Raw genomic sequence first — 6,001 nt, 5'->3', positions numbered from 1 at the left:
ACTAGAGGAATTGAATTTCATTTTTACAACAGTCCGTCATACCTTTTTTAAAGGTAAAGACCCCATGATGTTAGAGAGAACCCCAGTAATTAGAAGATTCCCCGTGAGCAACACTTGCCAATAGTGGGGAGGAAAAACTCCCCTTTAAAAGGAAGTGACGTTGAACAGAACTCGACTCAGGGAGTTCAGGGTGAGGAGACAATACAGGAGATACAGGAGAGATAATAATGTGGCAGCAATAACGACATATAAACACACGTGGAGTGAAAGGAAGGTGGAGGACTTGTTATGTTGAGTAGTACGATCCCACAAAGCATACTGGGAGGACTTATGACGTTTATATAATGAGTTAAACTGACTGCAGTTCACGGCGAGCAGTATGATAGAGGCAAATCCATGTTTGCACAATTTAAAATATTTCAAAAAATTTGGTGAAACATGGTGGCTCACAACAAAACATCAGCTGGACTGTTGATCATGTCGTTACATGACAAAGGAAAAAGGAGAGGGCTTCAGATATTTCTTCTCATTCACACCATCTGTCATTCTGAATCATTAATTTGCCAAACATGCATGTCTTTGGAGTGTTGGAGAAAGCTGGATTACCTGGAGAGAACCCAGGTAGATAATGGATTTGAATCAAGGACCTTCTTTCTGGGCGGCAAAAGCACTAACCACTGCACCACCATGCTGCTGCCATCACTACCAAATCACATGAACTATCCTAATAAAAAGAGAGCAAAGCATGAAACATCTAGTCACACCTTGAGGCGACTGTTGTTGTGGTTTGGCGCTGTATAAATAAAGTTCAGTGAACTAAATTAAGAGGAGGATATACTCATCCATGGCCACATCCATCATTTGGACCTGGAAACATATCATTAGATCATCAGTTAACAAGTGGATCACAGCACAAGTACCAGCGATAACCAAAAACTTTGGCAGAAAGAAAAGTTTGATATGTAATCTTAAAACTACAGAGGCTGTCTGTTTCTTCAACCCAACTGGGAGCAACTGATACCCAAAGTCTCTGCCTCCCATTCTACTTTTTGAAACTCTAGGAACCTTAAAGAAGTGGACAGTCTGAAACTATCAAACTACGAGGTCTTTATGATATGATGGGGCTTAATCATTCAAGAGTTTGTATGTGTTAAGGATTTTAAATTCTGGATTTAACAGGCGCCAAGAGGTACCACGTGAAATGGATAAGAGCTACAAAACAAGACAACAAGATCAAGAATAAATGCACAAATTTAACTGAAACTTCAGTACTTAGAGTTTTTGCTTCACCCAGCTGTTGGTGGTATGATAAACACATCACTGCTTAACCCATGTGTTATCAAATAACACTGTATCCCATGGTACACTTCAGTCACAACACTGAAACGATTGTTTGTTATGGCATCTTAAAAATGTCCCATGTGACGCGAAAGCATCACAAGGGAAAGATGACGAGGGGAGGAGAGCAGGAAAACAATCCAGATGGTGGCACATGGGGTGGGGGCACAGCGAATGGACCGGTGTTCCAGAGGACCCCCTCTGGAGTCTGAGAGTCTCCTCGACTCAAAGGGAAACCACTTAACAGAAGAAACAATGTATAATGCATAAGTCATTATCTTACAACCCAGTGGAAAAGAACAGAGCCAACAAGAAATGGAGTCCTTGATGAGTAGTGTTGTATTGGAAGGCACTTTGTAGGTGTCTCAGATGATTTAGTCAAGTTCTGGATAAACTGTTGTGGAACAAAATGTGTTGAAAATTTCCACTCAACAAAAACAGCACGTGTCATTGACCCTCTCTGATCCTCTGCAGCTGTCTCACCAGTACCGGCTACTGCCCCCGAGGACAGTTTGTTTATTTGCGGACCAGTTGAGTCCTCTGACCCCGCCGCCCTGTTTACGCCTCCAAGCTTCCCGGACCTCTTCACAACACAGCGAGGAGCGTGCCAAGCGGCCCCGTGGCCGGAGCCAGCACAAACACAGTCTCCCATCATCTTTCGGTGCTGCATTACTGATTTCCTCAAGCGAGTTTAGCATTTCGGCACGGGTGCTCTGCGGATCGAATAACAAACTAAACTGAAACGGACTTTGAGAAAGGCTGAGAATGACTGATGTGGCCTGTTTAATGTGTGAGAGCTGCATCTCCAAACAAATATTGCACCAGGTGAAGTTTTTTTTAGCCACACTTCTTTGTGGACTTGAGAAATGTTTTGAATCTACTAGAGTAGCTTTCCTGAAGTTTAATGAGGTCTAACTCGCATTAGAGATATCTATTCTCTATGACATCACACAGAGTCAAAAGTAGAACAAGCTGAAGTCTGAGCTTTTGGTTCACACGGATGAAGAAAAGACAATAAGACAAAAAAGCAGTAGCTTCCCTTTTAGAGCATCTTTTTCCTTACTTGAAATAAAAGTTTTCCACAAATGGCCTCCAGAGTGTGCAAATCTGTCACCACCGGGTCGGTATTTCAGTGTTCGCTGAGCTTTTGAAAATATTCCATTGACCCAGCTCAGCCCATCGAGGGTCCGGAGCTGTGTGGGTGTAACTTTCTCTTTGATGGTTCGCTGAAATCGCACATACCCAGAAAACTGACTGGATTTCTTTTGAATCTCTGGTGAGATGTGAGATGAGTGATAGCTGGTGTGCAGTGTTTATGAGCTACAACTAAAATCACTTTTTAATGCTTCCTTATGCAGCTGGCTGACAAAAAAGGGGAGATATATATATGTAAATCAGCTGTATTGTGAATATAGCTGTATATAGAAGATGGAAAAGGCTTCCAGGCCTGAAACTTGAAGTCAGTGAGGAAGCAATTTAAATGGATTACTTCTGATGCCCAGCAGAAGGCAAAACTCTGATTGCAAAAAGAGCTCAATGAGGAAAACAAAAAGCTCACTTTACTTACTTTAAAGTCTTATTTATTAAACATCAGCTTCATTTAGTAAAAGCTGGTTCCATTTCAAGTCAAAAAGACAATTTTATTTTTTTATTATTATTATTATTATTATTTTACAAATGCTTCAGTCAGAATCAGCTCACTTGTGATATCTGATGTCGATAGACTGAGATCAGAAAAATGCAAAATGAACTTTCACAAACTAATAACTCTTCCAGATCTTTAAAAGAGAGTTTGTCTTTGAAAACACATTGTTGCATGATCTCTAGAAACACTACCTGCATATGTTTCATATTATTTTTCACAAGTTTTGTTAGCATAGATCTTTGATAGGTACAGAATAGCATTAGCTACTAGACTGTATTATATAAAAGATAGCAGTAGTCCCTGCAATATTGTCCACTACTTTGGAACTTTGAAGCTTTAACATTAGTGTTTTGGCTGCCACCATATTGACTTCTTTGGAGCCAGAACAGACCATAGTTGCATGAGAAGGTGGAGTAGTAAATATTGGCTAATGCTAGCTAGTTCGGGGTACTAGTAGCTGAGAAGGTAGAGCAGGTCACCTACTAACTGGCAAGGTGGCGGTTTAAACCCTGGCTGCCAGTCTGCATGCCAAAGCATCCTTGAGGAAGATGCTGGACTCCAGGTTGTTCTCCGATGCGTTCACTGGAGTGTGAATCTTATTAGGCATAGAAAAAACAATGCTTATGTGAATAAGGTATGTCATATAAAAGTGCAAAATACTCAGAGTAGGAAAGCACTATATAAGAACCAGCCTGTTTATCATTTAGCACGCTGCACCAAAAAAAAAGTGCAACACATAGCCACTTGCTAATAGTGCTAAGGACAACATGCAGCTCACAGCTCCTTGTGTACATCCACATACCTTTAATACCATTATTAAACCAATTCACCCAGTATTAAGTTATTCACAGACCATAGACCTATATTGGGCAAGTTTACGATTTTAACATGAGACTGATTCACTTTTGGAACCAGCCTCAAGTAACTACTAAAGGAAGTTCATTTTTCTACCCAGGAGGGTTGCAGTTTGTTTGTGGACCCATGGGCAGCTTATATTATTGTGTTGGTGAGAAATTAGGATGAACCATATCAATAAGCTGGAAGATGCTTTGAAAAAAATAATTGAAGTTTATGTGATAAATTACAGGTATCACTATAAGCTTCATTTTGTCTCTTACTTTAAGCACATTACCCAGACCACTCTGGGCACCATCAGCTCTTGTATCTTTACTACACAGGCACCGTTTCCTCCAGAGCCATGTAAGGAACAGAGCTGAGGATGACGCACCAGGATGTTGTGCAGAATGTATTCCTGTCAGGGTGGGACGACACTGATAAGGACAACAGGGCCGCTGACCTGACGTTCCCTGCTCCTGTCACACTGACAGCAGGGCTCAGTGCAGTCAAGTGTTTCTTCCTCCGTCTGTGTCGCTGTACGCTTGGTCACTCCCTCTGCTGCAGAGTCTTATATGAACTCACAGCGGCCCTGCAGGACGAAATCAGATATTACTACTGAAACCTTTACACCTCAGGCTTTCCGGTCTGCTGGAGGAAAATATGTCACTATCTCCTGGTTGCAAAGCAATACAATGCTGCCTTGAACATGCTTCAGTTATAGTTATAGTCAACAGTGTATATGATGCGCAACAGCACAACACACCATCTGGTTTAAGCGTCATTAAATTTTCAGCAGCATAATGAGTCTAACAGCATTTGCAAATCCTGATGAGTGCTGCCTCACATCACCTCAGGTCCACAGCCAGTAAAACCAGCTGAGATGGTGTGGGAGTTTAAAAGATGGGTAAAAGCTCAAAAATGTAGTGAGGGGACAGATAAAAATAAGAGTATATTGCACTTTGTTTCATTTGTCCAATCAACTTTAAACTTAGTAGGCTTGTTGCAGTGGAGCACTTTCAGGTGTCCGGGACACCAATTCTTATATTTTGGGTAAAACAGGTTCTCTGTTACCGTTTTCTTCTACAGTAACTGCTGACTGCTTGACACTGAATAATTCTTGAGCCTTTTACCTGTAAGTTTAACCTAAACCTAATTCTAACTTTAATCCTAAAACCCAGACTTGAACCCTCAAACAGGCCTTTGAAGGGATGGTGCCCACAAAGAGAGCTGGGCATGTTTTCATTTCATTTTATTCACCTTTGCCTTTACAAAAAATTACAGAATAACAGAAATTTTCCATCACACCTTCCTGCCTGAAATTACTCCAATTTGTTCATGTTTGGATGAGTGGTTCTCAAGAAAGTTGCAACACACATTGTTTAAAACCTGGCTCTGCTAAACAGGCACAATCAGACACATTCTGGGAGTTTATCCTTATAGGTGTCCTTTCTTCAAGAGCATATTTTATGATGTGTTTAAGGTCAAAGTGTAAACTGTAGCTACAAAAGCAAAACAAACCTCTGACGCACTCACATTTCTCTAGTAAGACTTCAAATTTAACGAGCAGAAATTGTTTCGTTCGAGCATGTTTACATAGCTGTAATGAATAATGAACTGGCTTCCATCTGTAATGATCTAATAGACCAGTTCTACATTCCTGCCCCACAATCTAGCAAAGCTCTGGCAGGCATAATGCATCGCCGCCCTGCACCCAGAGGATGAGGCTGCTGACACAGCCGTACGACCGTCCTGAAAGCTCAATCACGTGACCCTCTGCCCCTTGTTGTTGTCATCACCTTGAGCACCGTAACACCCAGCGGCGCCTCCACCCAGAGGAGCAGTGGGACGAACAGGAAGTCTAATTCTAGACTACTTCCTGTATGGCATTCCTGACCTGAGCAGCCTTCCTGCCAGATTCTCTTAAGCGCCTCATGTATAGCAGGTTTACGGCTGAAACAGCTACTTTTACGTGAATACACGAGGCGGCGAGTAATTGTAGTAAAACCTTAGGGAATCTGTGCACAGGCTTTCAAATATTTTTTGCATTAGTAGGAAAAATGGTGTTTATTGTTAATAATTGGTCATTTGTTTAAAAATCCTAGTCTGTGTCATTTAAACCCATCAGTCAGAACACTTTTGTAGCAGTTATACTTCATTTATTTTACCGTTTGGCTTCCATTA

This window comes from Pelmatolapia mariae, linkage group LG7 (assembly GCF_036321145.2).
Source record: "Pelmatolapia mariae isolate MD_Pm_ZW linkage group LG7, Pm_UMD_F_2, whole genome shotgun sequence".
NCBI classification, from domain to species: Eukaryota; Metazoa; Chordata; class Actinopteri; order Cichliformes; family Cichlidae; genus Pelmatolapia; species Pelmatolapia mariae.
Note: the sequence above shows the minus strand (reverse complement) of the source record.